Source organism: Cupressus sempervirens, chromosome 9 (genome assembly GCF_028749045.1).
Source record: "Cupressus sempervirens isolate cs-2001-9-10 chromosome 9, ASM2874904v1, whole genome shotgun sequence".
Classification (NCBI taxonomy): domain Eukaryota; kingdom Viridiplantae; phylum Streptophyta; class Pinopsida; order Cupressales; family Cupressaceae; genus Cupressus; species Cupressus sempervirens.
The window spans coordinates 435210536-435230341 of NC_143126.1; positions in this window are offsets into that span (position 1 = coordinate 435210536).

The window sequence follows — 19806 nt, forward strand, 5'->3', positions numbered from 1 at the left end:
CCCATTTACAACCCTTTAGTCAAATTTTTTTGCTTATATCCATGGTATATTCATTCATGATGCAAGGGAAACAACATCCCTCAAGATTACTCACCATTGTGCTCCCTTGGTAGAGGCATAAGGCCAATTCAGTTTCATTGCCAAGGGTCATTATTCCCATAGAAGGGGGACTTCTATTTGCCATGCCTTGGAGATTCTTTGATGTGTATCATTTGCCAATTGAATCTTGCATCAACTCACCTCTTCGATGAGAGGGACATATTGCACTAGAATTAGGAGACATCAAGTCGTGGATTGTTGAATAGCATATTACAACAAAAAAATTTGACCTTAGGGATAAAGCGTGTGTTTGAATTGTCTTACTTGTGCTCAAGACCCGTGAAAAACATTTGTAAAAACATGCACAATTATATGGTTGTTATCAAATCCTTTTGCTAAAGAGATCATATATTTGTCTTTCTCAAAGTTGCTTTGTCCTTTGAGGAACTATTTGCTCATAAATCCCTCACATTAGAAAAATCCCATCTTTTTTACTTCAAAAAAAAGGAAGCAATTGTCAGCAAGTGCATTCGCAACAACTGTTGTTTCATTGGTTCAACTTTCCCTTGTCAAAAATTATACTTGTTCCCTCAAAACAAACAAACCACTAAGAAAGTCTCAATTACAAATCCCCTCTCTCCTTAGTCCAAATATTTTTTCCTTTCCAAAATATCCTTGTTACCTATCCTGCTTGACCAAAAACAAGACATTTTATCTTTGAAAGACCACATCTTTTCATATACAAATGGTTTTTAGCAAGTCCATTCACAACAACATTTTGTCTCCTTGGTTTATCCTTACCTTTTCCAAAACTATACTTGTTATCTCAAAACCATACTATCCACCAAAATCTAGTTGTAAACAAACCTTCTTTCCTCAAAACAAAAATTTCTCTCTTTCCAAAGTATCATTGTTACTTACCCTAATTGATCACAAACAACACTTTTTTCTTCGAAATAGATGCTCCTTACTCTTGACTAAAAGTAGCAAGTTCATTCGCAAAAAATCCAAAAAGTCTTGTTTGTCCCACTTCATTCAACTTTACCATTCTCAAAAAATTGGTTATTTCTCAAACTAATTTAGGTTATCAACCCAAGGTTCAAAGGTATACTTAGTCTAGTCACTACCTCTAAGAAATCAGTAGTTGTGATCAAATCTCGTAGGGTTATCTCATGTTAGGAAAAACCAAAACCAAGTTCAAGAAACCTAAACTTCCACAAATACCAGTTTAAAAGGAAATAGAAATAGAACACAAGAAGTGTATCCCCAACCCAAGAATTGCCAAACTAGACCAAATTGAGAAAGACGATGTATAAGTTGTACTACAAACCAAGTGGGACTACAAAATTTAGAACCTCACTCTTTGAAAAGGTGTCAACCATAACGTTATCAATAACTCTAGTGTTACTTACTCTAATTAAGGTCCCTTTCTCTTCCACAGACACATATGCACTTGTCTCTTCATTGGTTTAGTCTCTCAGTTAGCTCTCAATCCCACCTACTCATTTGGTAGAATCATCTCCTCTACTTTTTGTCATCCACCTTAGGTTTTCAAAAATCCTCCAAGTTAAGCATCATTAAACCCTAGTATCCTCCATTAGTTGCTCCACACTTAAAAGCATTTAGCATCACCCATTTTAAAGCTTTTTTTCCCTAAATAAATCTCCATCTATCTCACTATCATAGGTTGTCCTCAAAACTAAGCATTATTTAGGATAAAATATCATTCATGTCCCACATCACCTTAAGTAAAAGGTTGGGTTACACACTTGATTCTATTTGTCCTCCCATAATTTAGAAACTACCTTAGGGTTTTGATACCTCTCCACATTCCACAAAGTTCACACTTAAGGGAAACACAATCTCCTTTTCTTAGTACCATTTAGTCTTCCTAGGTATCATTCAAAAACATTCTCACACATCATTCTTTGCATCTTATTAAATCCTTCCACCCTAGTCATACCTAGGTAAATCATCTTGTCACATACACTCGTCACTTTCACTTTTGCATTCCATCCTTAGAAAAGTCAACATTTCATGCCACCAACCACACACCTTGGTAAGAACAAATGGAAGAAGAAAGAAATTGATCCTAGTCCTAATAGTAGCACAACTCAGGCTCAGCCATACCCCATAGTTTTGGCAACACCACCAGACCCACCCCCATAGACTCTTGAAGAAATAGGTTCCTCCATAGATATTGATACTTTCATGAACCAACCTGGACACACAACCATTGTTAAAGCTATCATAGATCAAAATAGAAAAACCATCATGGCAAACTTCTTATGTGACAATGTTGGTGCCTTCAATTTTGGAAGACCACTACCCACCAACATCATAGATCCTACACACCCTCTATTCAGATGGCAACCACCATCCACAAGGTTGTTTACCCCTCATGATCAATTTTCACCAAACTATGGGAATCAACCAACACAAGCTAAACTAATTACAAACCCAAATATTCCTTCAACACAGGTCACTACTCCCATTCCAAAAAACACTCAACCCATCCTCAATCAATCCTTAGTTCATACCACATCTCAATCAACCACAAGTATACTGTCTGCATCTACTACCATCACCCATATCCCTGATTCATAGTTTATTCCTTTACCACTTAATAGCATGATATTTCCTCTTCCATATCAAAATACATCCAATCCATTTACTAGTACTCTAAACATCCAAGCTACTTCCTAATACACTATAGGAATGCCTCCATTAGGGTCAAACACTTCATCTTCCATCCCCCCAACATCATTATGAATCCATTTATTGCTAGAGCCAAAGTACTTCTACCTCATTTCCTTTAGGACCTTGGAGTTTTGGTATGACCCGAGGGCTTGCCACTAGTATCCCCTTTAGCACCACATCCATGCCCACACCTCAGTCACATTCATCCCTTCCTTCTTAAGTCTATTCATTACCACCCATTACCAACTATTTTTCTATGCCACACTTAGGTAATCGCTAGAACACTACTCCACCAAAATACCCAGTTGTAAATACCTTTCCTCACATCAACTACCTAGCACCTATTAATACTCAGTTGTTTTCACAAGCTAGAGTGAAACCCATATATATTGGGCAAGGTACACACTCCCAAAGGATGGCTTAGGTATTACCTATGTTACCACCTTTTCAACCACAATCATCACACCAATAGTATGCCTAGGTATCCCTGCCAAATTTTCTCGTACGGCATCAACCTCACATCTATCTCCCTCAACAACAATCTACCTAGAAAATATATTAGTATGCTCAAAACCCATTCCAACAAACCATAACATCTATTCCACTAGTGTTACAAACCATATTTCAAACACCACCCTTTGCTAGTCAAGGATTCCAATCTCAGCCTAGATGTCTACCACATATCCTACACTGGGGGCATTTGGGCCAGGGGTACCTATTTCCCTGCCTATATACTCTAAATGGGAAGAGATGAAGAATTTTCTTAAGGCCCTCAAGGATGGGATGAACTCGAAAACTTCCAAATTTGAAAACAATTTCCCATATCCATTTGACAAAACCATCACGATGATACCTTTCCCTAAACACTTTGAGATCCCCAAGTTTGATAAATTTAGAGGGAAAAGTGACCCAATTACACATGTCAAAGAATTCTATATGTACTACCAAGAAGTGACCTATAATGATGTGCTCCTCATGCACCTTTTTCCAAAAAGCTTAGGGGGCCTTGCCCTTGAATGGTTTTGTTGGATACCCCAGGGCACCATTAAAACTTTTTTTGATCTTTTTGAAACCTTTGTGGCTCAATATGCTCATCTAGTCAAAACAGAGTTATATGTAGTAGACCTCATTCATACCAAACAAAAGGGAGGGGAAAGCCTTGCAGAATACTTACAATGTTGGCAAACCCTCACAACTAGAATTTCATGTACTATCCCAGAACACCACCTTGTCAAAATGTTCATTAACAATGCACATCCTAGTCTAGCCCATCACATGGTTATGAACTATTTACAAACATATAAAGACATCAAAGAGAAAGGGATGGGACTTGAGCAAGGGCTTATCAAAGATGGTGTTATCAAACTTTACAAAGAAAACACTCAAGACTAAGGTCTAAGTAATGACAAACCACGATATTGGAATAAAAACAAAAACATAGTTATTGATGGCATCACTAACACCCAACATGTTCATATCGTTGGAGCAACTGCCAACATTCCCACCACATTTTGCCAACAACAACCTTATCAACAAAAACCCCCTATATATCAACAACCACCTATGCAAAAAAATCAACAACTAACCACCCATCACAATAAAACTAATACCATCACACTTTCAGCTAGACCTAAACCACATGTTCAGAGACAACCACTCATAGACACCCTATTAGGAGAGCCCCTTGATGCAATATTTAAAAAACTAGCCAAGGATAATCTTGTTCAATATCTGCAGACACAACCCTTGGAACCTAATAAGTCTAGAGCATCCTAGTATAAGGATAATGAGTTCTACAAATTCCATCATGTTAAAGGACATACCACCCTTAAGTGCATGCAACTCAAAGATTATTTCCAAGAGCTTATTGACCATAAAGAGATCACAGTGGGGGCACAAGCTTCACCCAATGTAGGGTTGATGATATATCAAAACACTTTTCCTCCTCATAACACAAACAAAAGAAAAGCACCCACAAATAATCCTACCAACAAACCAAACAATGCTCAAAATAAATAAGGTGATAACTAAGATAAAACTCAAAACTATACGTCAACATATTTGGACTATGGGAGCCTTATCAGATACATATCACAAGTTGAGCCATCTATCAATGTTATAAACATCAAAGGCCCAGATACCCAATGTGTGGTTACTACTCACTGAGATCAACTCAATATAGATGGATCACCTATTTCTACACCATCAAGACCACCTCTATCCAAAGTACCTTCATCAGGATCACCATCATTAGGAGCACAATATAATATCTTGGAACACCTTGGAAACATGCCTATTCAGATTTCCATTCTAGATCTCTTATGAACAAGCCCACTTTATCAAGAGATCCTCGATAGTACTCTTCATGAGTGATACATCCCCACTAATATCAATGCCATTGAGTTCCACAACTTGGTTGGCCATCTTTTTGCATCATGTGCTTTATCCTTCAAAACCTATGACATCCTAGTAGTTGAACCTGATCATATCCTTCCACTTCGCATAGCTATCGTGGTTTCTAACTTTGTAGTCAAATGGGTCATGATAGATAATGGATATTCTTTAAATCTATGTCCTTTAAAATTTATCAAAAAAGGCAGGATACACTGAGGAAGATATCATTAATGAGGTAATCACCATCAAAGCATATGACAACTTGGAGCACACCATTAAAGGAACCATCTTGCTCCCTCTTCGAGTCGGCCCCGCCATTCAAGAAATAGTTTTCCACATAGTTGATCTTAACCTTCCCTACAACATCCTCCTTGGCTAACCATGGATTCATTCCATGAAGGCCATTCCATCCACATATCATCAATGCATCAATTTTTTGCATAATGGCACTGATGTAACCATCCATGCCGATCTTGAGCCCTTTGCTTATTGCAATGCGGTCAAAGCTTCATACACCAACCATTGTCCTAGAATTGAAATTGGCCACACCATAGCTAGTTCCTCTGGCACCTGCCACAATCTAGATACCATTTTAGCCTCCACTCTTTCCATAGTTAAGATCAACTACCAACGTTGTGGAAAATAGAGTCTCATAGATGCTTTTGTTGTTGGTGCTCTACCACTTGATCTGCATACTCAAGGGTGTCTGACACATCAAGGGCCAAGGCCAGATACCACCTCTCAACTTAAAAAGATAGGCCCTATCACATTTATCACCAATGGTATCCTTGATGGAGAGGAAATTGCTCCAAATATTAACACATGGCTATACAAAGAGCCACCTCCAAAAAGTGAAGAATTGCTTGATCACCTTAAAAAAAAGTACCCATGGTCACATCACCTGGCCATTGAACAAGGGGATTATCAAGGAGGCAGTCTAGGAAGTCTAGAATCAGGTATTAGGTAGCCTATAGAAGCATACCCAGAAAAGAAAAAGAAGGTCTTAGGCTATGGACTCCCCATGATTGGGGGCACTACAAAAGAAGGCCATGCCTTCACAAACATCCAAAACAGTCTCATTAAGGTCAAAGACATTCTCGAGGAAGTAGAAAAGAAATATTATGATGATATTTTCCTTGATACAATTATCTTAAGAGCCTCTATGCTCTACTAATTATCCCTAAATGTTATAGACCTACCACTCGCTCACCCCGAACTCATTGATTGGGACCAACCAAGTGTTGCCCATGTTGACAAATTCTCTATCGAGCATGCACTCCTTAAATTCATGGGGGAAAAAACACTACATAAACAACCACTACCACCATCAGCATATGTCTACAAACTAGATCTAGTAGGTTACTTTGGGGAGGAGGACATCTCTAGTCACAAAATTGAGTTAAAAAAGGAAACAAAAAAGAAAAAAAGAAAAAGCAAAACATCCTCTGGTGAAAACTCCTCTGGGGCACCATTGGATGACTCAAAAAATGACATGAAAAGAAAGGAAATATCTGATGGTGAAAACCTCTTAGAGGCACCCAAAGATGGGGATTTCATCCTTCCCCCATAGGAGCATAGGCCTCTCATATCTTCAGTCTTGATAAAAGAAATTAGACTAGTCAATATCAGTCTGACTGAGATACCACATATCACATATATTGCAGCATCTCTACCACCTAAGTAGGTGGATCTTCTCATTGAATTCCTCCATGAAAATGTTAGTCATTTTGCATGGTCCTATCAAGACATGTCAGGGTTGGAACCCAAGTTAGTAATGCACCATTTGGCTGTGGATTCAAGGGCCAAACCTATCAAGCAAAAGCTCCATAAGATGCACCCCAAAGTTACTTTTTTGGTTAAAGCGGAGTTAGTAAAATTGCTAGAGGCAAAAATCATTCACCTAATTGACTATGTTGAATGGATTTCCAACATGGTACTTGTTACAAAACCTTCTAGTGATATTAGAATTTGCATAGACTTCAGAGATCTCAACAAAGCTTGTTCAAAGGATGATTTCCCATTACCAAATATAGAAATGATTGTTGATCTGACCATAGGCCATGAGCTCTTATCACTCATGGATGGTTTCTTCGAATACAAGTAGAATCAGATAGCAGAGGTAGACCAACATAAGACAAAATTTACCACACATTGGGGAACATTCTATTATAACATAATGCCATTTGGGCTAAAGAATGTTGGGGCAACATATTAGCACACCATGATAGTCATCTTCCATGACCTAATCCATAAGACCCTTGAAGATTATGTAGATGATATTTTAGTCAAATCTCTTAATGCCCTTGATCACCTATCTCATCTCAAGGAAGTGTTTGATCGATTGGCTAAATATCGTCTCATGCTCAATCCTAAGAAATATGTCTTTGGCATTACCTTAGGAAAGCTCCTAGGATTCACTGTATCATGATGTGGTATCGAGATTGATCCTAAAAAGGTAAAAGGCATTATGGATATGGATCCTCCTAAGACACTCAAGCACCTTCGTTCTCTTTAGGGTAAACTACAATCAGTTAGATGATTCATCTTCCAACTTGCTGATAAATGCCAACCGTTTATACATCTACTCAAAAAGGATTAGAACATAGGTGGGACCCCACTTTCCAACACAACTTTGAACTCATCAAGAAATGCTTGGCTAACCTACCTATTTTAGTTCCTCTAGTTGTAGGGCATCTGCTAATATTATACATTATAGCTACTCCCATAGCACCAAGTGCTCTTCTAGCACGACTTCATGATATAAGAAAGGAAAGGGCTATTTACTACATCAATCGTACCTTAGTGGGATATGAGCTCAATTACACAAAAATGGAAAAAGGCTTGCTTAGCTATGGTATTTACCACTTAGAAGTTGTGTCATTACATGTTGAGCCACACTATGCAACTAATATCCAAAATTGATCCATTAAAATATACGTTGTCTTGCATAGTACTCACAAGGTGCCTAGCTAAATGGGTCATGCTTCTCAATTAATTTGACATCCAATATGTTGATAGAAAGGCCATCAAAGGCCAAGCTATTGCAGATCACTTGGTAGATGCACCCTTGGTTGTAGACCACCCTCTCATTATGGAATTCCTAGATGAGCACCTTTGTTTGATAGAGGAACAACCATCTTGGAAGTTATACTTTGATGGATCTTACACATCCCATGGCTTTGGTGCTGGCATACTCTTGGTCACACCTCAAGGAGATTACATTCCTAAATCTTTCAAACTATAGTTTTAGTGTACTAATAACATCTCAGAGTATGAGGCCCTTATTGCAGGGCTCAAAATAGCATTTGAATGGAATATCATGGGGCTACAGGTCTATGGAGATTCACAACTCATTATCAAATAGGTTCTAGATGAATATCAAACCAAAGATGACAAGCTACAACCTTACAAAGAGTTGTTCAATCAATTAAGGAAACATTTTACTCAAATACAGTTCACACAAATCCCTAGATTGAAAAACAAAGCTATGGATGCCATGACCACCATTGGCTCACTTTTAGAGATACTGTGTGAGGCTACACACTATGAATTCTTGGTCGAGCACCTACACAAGCCCACATATGAAAATGATGAATCAACACGGGTATGCATCTTGGTTGGCCCTCATTCCCCATGGTACCATGAAATTCATGCTTACCTCCTAAATGGTATCATATCTCCCCATCTCACATGAACCCAATGCCAAAACCTTATTCACAGAGCTTCCCATTATACTATCATTGCCCAAACCCTATATTGTCATGGTTATCATGATACTCTCTCTTGATGTCTAGACCAAAATGAGGTTGTAATGGCTCTCAAGGAGGTATACACACTAGACTTTGTGATGCTCACATGAGGGGGATACTTCTAGCTAAGAAAATCCTTCGAGTTGGGTATTATTGGCCTACTCTAGAGCATAACGCATGTGCATTTGTGAAATGATGTTTACCCTGTCAACAACATGCTAATCTAATCCAAGCCTTAGCTCAAGAACTAGAACCTATCACACCACCATGGCCTTTTGCCTATTGGGGGTTTGACCTTGTTGGTGTTATTGCACCTCTCTCTTCAAAAGGACACAAGTGGATAATCACCACCACCAATTATTTCACCAAGTGGCTAGAAGCAATTCCCCTTGTCATTTCCATAGGAGTTCTGGTGTCCAAATTTATCCTGTATCATATCATATGCCGCTTTAGTATCCCAACTACCATTTTTACTAACCATGGAGGTAATTTTGAAAATCTCAATATGGTGGAATTGTTCACTTCCCTTCATATCCATCCCTATTTTTCTATCCCATACTTCCCACAAGGTAATGGTCAAGTGGAGCCAACTAATAAAACCCTACTCAAATTCATAAAGAAAGTTATCAATGATTCTAGCTATGATTGGCATTTACAAATCAATCCCGTCTTATGGGCCTACCGCACCTCATTTCGTACATCCACCAAGACAACCCCATAGTCCCTGGTTTATGGTGCTGAAGTAGTATTACCTATTGAGGTTGAACACCCATCGCTATGCATTTCTTTGTGAGGCTAGATATCAGATGAGGATTATAGAGTGGCTCGACTTACCTAGCTCAATTTACTTGATGAAAAATGACAATAGGCCTATGACCACCTCATGGTCTACTAGAATCACCTCAAGTGTAACTTCAATAGGAAGGTCCATCCATGCCAATTTCAAGGAGACATGGTCCTCAAAGAAAACATGAAGGTATAAGCTGACCAGGAAAAGAAAGGTAGTTTGAGCCCACATAGCTTGGTCCGTATGTGGTCATAGCCTCTTTTGGATTAGGGGCTTATCAGTTATCTACACTTGAAGGTGAAGTCTTAAATGATCTCACCAACATCATTCACCTCAAGAAATTCCACACCTAAAAATCATCGATTAATTTTACCCCCTCAAGGAGCAAAAATAAAAATAGTAAAGAGAAATAAGTGTCCAAAGGTGGAAACTTGGCCATTCAAGTGCCTTGGATAGGTACCCTGGTGAAAACCTAGCAAATAGGCATCGGGTGTACTTAGCTATTCTATTATCTATCAATGACCTACATCTTCCCCATCACCCCTTCACACCTCCTCACCCATCTTCCTATTCTTCAAGGTGTTCCAAGAACATTTCACCCTCACCCTCCATGACCTCTTGCCATATTTTCTAGCACCCCACCTTGATCATGTATTCTACCATATTATGGCATAACTATCCTATCCTTGTACCAACCACAGTATCATATTTATCTTATACTTGTACCAAAAAGTAGTTTCATTTGTATCATGTTTTTGTACTCTACCACATGTATCATCTCAGATGTATTTTATCCTTGTACTCTACATATCCTATTAGGGGCAAATTATCCTTTGTATCACTCCTATGTATCATATCCTTGTGACAATAGTAATGGCACATATACCACATTCTTGTAACAATAGTCATATCCTATGTACCATATCCTTGTACCAACAATAATACTGTATGTATCATAATCTTGTAAATATAGCAATATCCTAAACCTTGTAGCGATAATTGTGCTTTACATATCATGCCCCTATAAAAATAATTGTATTACAATAATGCTATCCCCTCATCCTGAGCTTTCACCCTACGTACACATACCCACTACTGTATTTTATCATATAATCTAGAGTCCCCATTCATTGTATAGTCATGCTTGTACATATTGTTCAAGTCTTTTTATGACACCTTGTGTCCCTAGTCCATCATCTATCCTATCATTAAAGTCCTTTCCAATTGTTTCTTCCTTATTTTCAGCCCGTCCGTATCCAATCATCCCAATCTCTTTAGCAAAAGGTTACTTTTTCACACATTTTCTCTTTGTTCTAAATCTTTGGTTTTTATGTATTTTGATTGGTCACTTCCACGTGATTTTAGTTGTTCTCTCTTGACGATTGCCATGGTCTTTTCATATGATGGTGTGCTTTGATTGAGGCAACTCACCAACATGGTTTTGACCAAGGTCTTTTTCTGTTTGTGAGTCAGTCAGATATCACCCTTGCATATCCAAACACATTTTCATTTATGATCACATGATGTAGTGGGGGACTATCATTTGCTTGTGGATTACCTAGCATCATTTCCATGCTAAATTCTATTGAATTCATGTTTGATGTCGGGGCAATCCTTGCGTGCTTGTTTGAATCATTCCTATGTAATATTGGGGAAAAGGCCTTGACATTCTTAGTAACCTTGGTAGATCCCTAATATTCCTATATCAAATAAAGTGCTCACACTACATGGTGGTACTTCTTCATGAAGTACCCCTCTCTCAAGGATTCCAATATATCCCCTCACTCTCACCACTTTCTCCCATACAAAGACTTACATGATCATATCCCCCCTAGACACCACCATCCTCACCCCCTCCTACACATTCTCTTATCCTCCTACCCTCTCCTTCCCGCTCCCTCATAACTCTTATCCCCCCCAACCTAACCTTTCCCCATCATCTTGATTCCCTCCTCAATACCATTTACTTGATCCATCTACGCATGTCCCATCTAAAGTTGTGCATATTGCTCCTATCCCTTGCCTACAGTCATTACTGATTAGTGATATGCACTACCCATTCACTTTCATATGCTCCTTATGATAAGTTACTATCCTAGCTCTATCTCCACTATCCTCATGACTCTGAGTTTGTTGGTCAATCATTTTCTAACATCATTCTCCTTAGAGTCAGTATCCCCTATGTTATACGATCATTTTTTTATCATTAATCATTATCCTAGTTTTAGTTTTTTTGGTTATCCTATCCCATCATCATAAATTTTCCTATCTCTCATTGTCACCCTTATTAGTTATTTTTTTGTCGTATCCCTACATCCTAGACTTTAGCATGTTGAATTATCATAGATTGCGTTCATTTACTCTTATCACAATTTGGGATTTCTCTTACCATACATCCCCATCATAAGATTTAGATCTTTTTTTTCCACTGATAGATATCCTCATACTCTGTAATTCAGTCCACACATGTTATTCTCACAATGTCTAGATTAGTTATCATTTTCATCTTTATTTTGTGTTCATTTTAAAATTCGTGATTCATCTTTAGTTTGTGTTCATTTTAAAATCCATGATTCATCTTTAGTTTGTCTTTATTTTAAAATCTGTGATTCATCTTTAGTTTTTGTTCATTTTAAAATCTATAATTCATCTTTAGTTTGTGTTCACTTTAAAATTTGTGATCATCTTTAGTTTGTGTTCATTTTAAATCCGTGATTCATCTTTAGTTTGTTTTCATTTTAAAATCTATGATTCATCTTTAGTTTGTGTTCATTTTAAATCTATGATTCTTCTTTAGTTTGTGTTCATTTTAAAATCTGTGATTCATCTTTAGTTTGCATTCATTTTAAATCTATGATTCATCTTTAGTTTGTGTTCATTTTAAAATCTATGATTTGTCTTTAGTTTGTGTTCATTTTAAATCTGTGATTCATATTTAGCTTGTATTTTTTTTAAATCCATGATTCATCTTTAGTTCCACTAAATTAGGTGCTTCTTGTGAGCTCATCCACCTCTGGGAAGCTCATCCTAGTGATCCTGTGGACCCATGTTCTCATGGGATCACATTTTCCCCTTCCCCTCTTGGTCAAACCCTATCACGTTCATGCGTTGACCTAATCACTGATGTGGGATCACATTCCCATTGCCATATTTGCATTTTTCCTGGTGGGATCACGATCCTGCTATCATACCCACCATCTTGCATAAACTGTTCCCCCAAGTTAGTGATCCTGCAAAATTCTATTGTTCCACCTATGTTATACCTTTCCCCTGGCAATTTTTGCGAGATCACAATCCAGTTAGACCCGCATTCATGAATTCACATTTTTGCCTTTGTGGGAATGCTATAACCTAACCAAAAGAAAACATGCAAGATAGAATTTTGACCCTACTGAATGATCAGGTCTCTGTCGCACTTATACTCATCACACCATGTTTGATCGATGTTCCAGTCATCTAATAGCCACCATTATCTTGTCCAAAGAAGAGCTCCTCACAGCAATATCTCGTCATCTGTCTGAGCGCAAATAAACCTTTCTAGCGCCTTTCTGGCCCTTTATAGGCCCCTCAAGCTGCCCTATCTTCCTTTACAACTCCTCCCATAACCTCCTTTTTCCCCCCACTTTATTTCTTACTACCATTTACTATCCTTTCTACCTTCTTTTTTCCCTTCCCTGTCCTCTTGTCCCCCCCGGCTTACTGCAATTTTTTTCAAGAAGCTGTCGTGCCTCATTTTCCTTCCCCACCACCTTCTTGAGGGGGCATCACTTAGTCCATTCTCTCCTATTCTACTCAAAACTGGGGCAATCATGTTGCTTTAAAAATTCTTCTTATGTCATTTATATTCAAACTTCTTTGAAATATTGTTGTTTCAACACTATGTCAAAGAGGGGCAAAATGTAAACACCTAAATCTAATTACACCACTAAGTAATTGTATTTAGTCATCTCCTAGGACATTATTGATTAAATATTTATTATTTAATTAACTAATCATCATCCCCTAGTTAATTAATGTATTTAATTAATTATAGTCCAATTGATAAAATCAAATGATAACTCAAAATTAAATTATCAATTAAATCCCTATTCCTCTATTAAATTAAATAAATCCTCAAATCTATTTAATTTAATCCCATATCTCCATTTTTATTAAATAAATCATTTAATAAAATATTTAAACCCCTAAGACCTACCTTTATCCCTAATCCAACCCATCTACCCATACTAACCTCACTTAGCCACCTAACTAACCCATCCCATCAAAGCTAAACCACGTAAACCCTAACCCCCTTTCTAAGCTAATCCTAATCCCCTTCCTAAGCATGTGCACAACTTTAAGCAAGGTTTAAGACTTGCTAACCCAAGCTAAAGTCAAAAAACTCATCCTCACCCTCACCCTCCAACATTTATGACTCTTACATCCCTCTTATATACTCAACCTCCCTCACTACTCCCTTGACCAACCCTCATCCTATCTTCTCACACACATCCTCCTTGTGACAAGTGTCACTTCCCTATTGGCCCCAAAGAAGCACAATACATGTGCTTTCCTTTGAGTGCACCTCATCCCTCCCTCACCATCTATCCATCCTTGCATCTTGACCATCCATTCTACTACCCCTTGTGATCTGATTAGGATCTAGGACTATTATAGAGGAATGCTAATTTATCACATAGAATTAATTTAAAACTTTTAACGAATCAAATTAACGTAAATGAAATAAGAGAACAACAAGATTAAGCTGATAAAAGAGACAATGAGAGGAAGAAGATGCAAACAATTTTGATCTCGGAGTTCATCCGTATGGACTACATCTCCGGGTCCAGCTCCAATAGGGGGACCGATCCGATTATCTCCAAAAATCATGTACAAATGTTTACAAAGTCATTCCTTTGAAGTACAACAACATCACGCTGTTTCAAAGTATAGGAATAAAAACTTTAAAAAAATCTCCCTTACTCTCAGCACTTCGACGTTCTCTCCTTTTTCTGAATGCCCCAAGAGTCTCCTAAACCCCCTTTTTATACATGAAATTAGCCAAAATAAGGCTATAACAAAATGATGTAATATTAGACCCTTCAATTAATTCCTCCCTTCGAATTAACCTTTAGCCATTTTTGAAAGATTTGGCTTATGTTAATTTTGGGGTCAAAATAGATAATAACCTTATTTTACTAAGGTTAGGCTATCGGTTTAAAGGATAAAATAAAACTACGCTAAATATATCTTAAAGTGCCAAAATAGCGCATTGGCAATTGAGTATTTTAGAAGAGGTGCTAGTCAGGGGTTCCAACCCTGCCGGCGGCTTCCTTTCTCTCCAATTTTCGGCGGGAAGGGGTTATATACAAACTGTGCTTCATATATTTCAAAAGCAACGAATGCTCCAACGGTCATTGGTGGAGTCTTAGGGCTAGGAGGTCATGGGTTCGACCCCCCCCGACCATCAGCTATATTTTTGGATGCCATTTAAATTTTTTTTTTAAATATATATATATTTAATGCCACACCACCTTGGACTTCAATCGAGCACCATTTTCACATACGATCTTCATTTTTGACAAAACGAACATCATTGGAGAGCTCTTGACGAGACCTTCAATTTGATGCTAAATTTGACCAAATTTGGAGAGCTTGATTTTTTTTGCCTTTTTAATAGCCTCTACACCTGAATTTGACCAACCTTTGACTGGTCATAACTTTTGTGTACGGACTCCTTTCTCACCCGTTCAAATTGCGTTGAGTCCAGAATTTCAAGGAGTTTAATCTGATGCTGATTGTTGGAGTTTTGGAGATACTTCAATTTTGACAAAAGTATCCCCAGATCACCTTGGCCTATAAATGAAACCCTCTCCCTTCACAATAATCATCCACTTTTCATACAAAATTATAATGCTATTTTGAGAGCCTAAAAACTACCAAAATACAATCATAATGTTGAAATCCCTCCATACCTGCATTGCTGAAACCCTCATCCATACACACACTTGATAATCATCCATCCACTTGAAGGTTGAGCACACTGTGAGCATACATCTCCATCCATTAGGGACATATCCACTTCATTATAGGTTATGCCATAAGTAGCCTACCATTCTTGGTTTACTTTCCTTTTGGGGTCATAACCTTGGTCCTATCTTAAGTGTTAGCTTGTTTAGTTATGTGAATGGTCATATTAGATTAGTATTCCTTTTACACTAACTAGATTAGGTGATACACATTCAAAGTAGTTAGAAATTGAGGAAATTGATGAAGAAAGGTTGGACCAAGATGAGTTGCAAACAACTAATGCATCAGTTAAAGAAGAAGAAGAAAAAGAGGAATAATCAACTAAAATAACAAGCACAAAGCTCCAAATTGATGACATGGTAGCAGGAGAATCAATTGTAGTTGTCATTTTGTTAGTCAATGATGACTTGGATGGAGAACCACAAGTTAAGCTTAGTTTTCAAGTACCAAAAATAGGTCAATCACAAGCATCATAATTAGTCTCAATCAAAAAAAATTCTTAGCGGTAAAGAAGTTACAATAGAAGTGGTCTCACAAAAGAATATTCATGATGTAAATCATTCTGTTGCACAATTTTTTGTCTTTTATGACTAACTTTTGTAAATATCTTTCTATCTTAAAAATAGTTGTTAGTACTCTCTAGGCCTAAAGTTTGTTGCATCTCAAACTATATAAATGAGATTCCAAGGCTAGAGAAGGGGTCCAAACTATTGTACAACTTTTAGTTTGGTAGTTTTTTTGGTCCAGTTTCCTTGATGCAAATTTTTTGATGTATTTTCTCTACAAGTCTGAGAATACATTAATTTTTTAGGATCATGGTGTCTTGTCTTGAGTTGTTTTGAGTATTATCCCAATGTTACATAATTTTCAAAGAGAATTAATACAAAGATGAATCACCACCCTATCTATTTTCTCTAAATCTTGTCTCCATTCTTATTGACTAGTTATTTTGAGGTTGTATGGGAAAAGCTTGTTCAATTTAATACAAATAGGATAAGTTGTATATCAACTCACTATTGCTTTTAATTCAATGAATTAAGTAAATGCTTTAGTGATATGATAGCATTTCTGGGTACTAAAAAGGATATGCATAAGAATGCAATTTAGGGAAAATTGTTGATAAATGTTGATTGCGATGATATCAATTAGGTCCAAATAGTTGGGCAAACTCTAAATCCCAATGGATGAGGCAGTGATCATTTATTTCAATTAGCATATGAAGACATCATGGATAAATATCAAGCAAAATCAAAATAATTTTTATTTCAAATGTATCAAGAGTATCATAGCTGGTCAATACTTGTTTGTATTTAATCTTTGTGTTTTAGTTAGTTTCTATTACCCAAAATTACCTATAAATTTGAGAAGAATTATGACCAAACATTTGCTATAAAGTGTTAGTATTGTAATAGGATGAAATTCAATGAATGAAAAGTGAAGATACTATTAAGTTTTGAATCTTTTATCCCTCACATGCACCTACCTTGGTTTTGTAGAGCCAAAAGAGTAGAAACTATTTATGATTTTGTTGAAGTTGGGTCTAGATCTAAAGACTATTTAGTTGAGCATAGGAAATAGCTAATCTTTAGGTTATTTTGATCTTTACCATTTTGGTATTAGGTATTTTGTTTCTTGGTAGTTTAAAAACACCAACATATCCAATTATTGAATATTGTGCTTGCTATCTTCCAACAACATGAAACCCATGCTTTTCGTCAGAACAATAGAATACACAATAGACAAAAAATAGAATATGGATCAATAGGGACCCAAACTTTTGTTATGACCATTTTTTGGTGTTTTCATATAGTTCATATGCACTAAAGCATGCACACCCTCTAAACTATGTGTACACTATAGTGCATACACACTAAAGCATGCACACCCTCTAAAGCATGTGCACACTATAGTGCATACACACTATGTGAAAAATCTATCTCTCCATATCCCACCCACTCCCATCCCCTACTCTCTCTCTCTCTACCTCTCCCTACCTCTCTCTCTCTCCCTCTTTACTCACACACTTTCTCTCACTCTCTCTCACTCACTCACTCTCTCCCATCTCCTACTCTCTCTCCCACCCCCTACTCTCTCTCCCATCCCCTATTTTCTCTCTCTCACACACACACAGCCATCCCCTTCTCTCTTTCCCTCCCTCCCTCCCTCTCCCACTCTCCCATCCCCTACTCTCTCTCTCTCTCTCTCTCTCTCTCTCTCTCTCACCCCCTACTCTCTCTCTCCCATCTCCTACTCTCTATCTCTCTCTCACACACTCTCATCCCCTATTATCTCTCACACACACACACTCCAATCTCATACTCTCTCTCTCTCCCTCCCTCCCTCTCTCCCTCCCTCTCGCTCTCCCCCTACTCTCCCTCCCATCCCCTACTCCCTCTCTCTCTCTCTCAGACACACACTCCCATCCCCTTCTCTCTGTCTCACGCCCATCCCCTACTTTCTCTCTCCCACCCTCTACTCTCTCTCATCCCCTACCCTCTCTCACTCACACACACTCCCATCCTTCTCTCTCTTGCTCTCCCTCTCCCACCTCCTACTTTCTCTCTCTCACTCTCTCTCCCCCATCTCCTACTCTCTCTCTCTCACACAGACACACAGACACACACACACATCCATCCCCTTCTCTCTCTTCCAATCTCCCACCCCTACTCTCCCTCTCCCCCATCCACTACTCTCTCTCTCTCTCTCACTCCCAATCTCTACTCTCTCTCCCATCCCCTACTCTCTCTCTCTCACACACACACTCCCCCATCTCTCTCTCTCTCTCTCTCTCTCTCTCTCTCTCTCTCTCTCTCTCCCTCCATCCCTCTCCCCCTATCCCACCTTCTCTGATCCCCTACTCTCTCTATTTCTCCCTTCCTCTCTCCCTATCCCACCTTTTACTCTCTCCCCATCCTCTACTCTCTCTCATTCTCTAACCTCTCTCCCTAAATTGATGCTTTAAGAGTGTGTGAGCACTAAAGTGCATATGTGCTACGCAAGCTTGAATTTTAAAAAATTCTTTAAATAGTGTGCATGCACTATAGCATGCAAAAACTATTTAGAACTTTGGATTCTACCAATCCTAAGGCTTTGTTTAGCTTTGGGGATCCAACCCAAATGTTTGGAGTCTCTAAACTGGTCTGAGATGTGTTTTGTTAGAAACATACAAAAAATGATTTATTTTTCTTGTGTTCTCCCCTTCAAGTTTCTTCGTGGTTGAGCATCAATAAAATTAGGTTACATGACATTGTAGATCTCTATGTTAGCTATATAACCATATAATTTATTTTTAATTTGAACTATTTCAAGCCTTTAGCTTATAATTTCTTTTGAATGTATGTCCATTTTCTATTAAAAAAAAACCAATGTGTACCAATTGGGCTATAGATTTTAGCTCATTCATCGAATTTTGCAACAACTAAGTTTTTAGAAACTAGACTCCATTCTGCTCACTTTGAAAAAAAGAAGTTTTGATTTTAGATTGGTTTTCAATCATTTCTAGGGGAAGCACATAGATGTTACACATTTTTGGGATGTGTCCAATTAAAAAATTCATTAAAAAAATACACATTATAAAATTACCCAAAAAATCTGCAATAAACTACACAATGTTAGGTAACTTTTGACCACAGTGATTAATAATTTCAAAAAAAAAAAAGTTAAAATTTTAGGGGGGCCACACTTTGCACTATGTTATGTTTTTTCTAAAAAAATAGTACGAGTTTCTATAGCCCCCTTTTTTGAGGACCTAAGACTAAACCATTTTGGAAAAAAAATTAGTAGTTTAGAAACTAGATTCAAAGGACTACTACTTTTTATTTTATCATATCTTAAAATTTTGAGCATAACTATCTTCAAATTCTTGTCAAATTTTAGAAACTGCTGATTTTAGAAAAAAGGTAGCCACTTATACCCCCCTTTTGGCACCACAACTTGGTGCACTTACCCTTCTGCAAAATACCATTATAGCAATTTGCAAAGATCAATTTGTGGTCTTCTCTTTTCAGCATGTCAAAGGTGACACTCATAACAATAGAGGTGCTTCTTCTATGCATTCTTAAAACTCACCCTTTTCCACTCTTTTAGTGTATCATATCATAGAATATTCATGCCATCATTGGACACCTC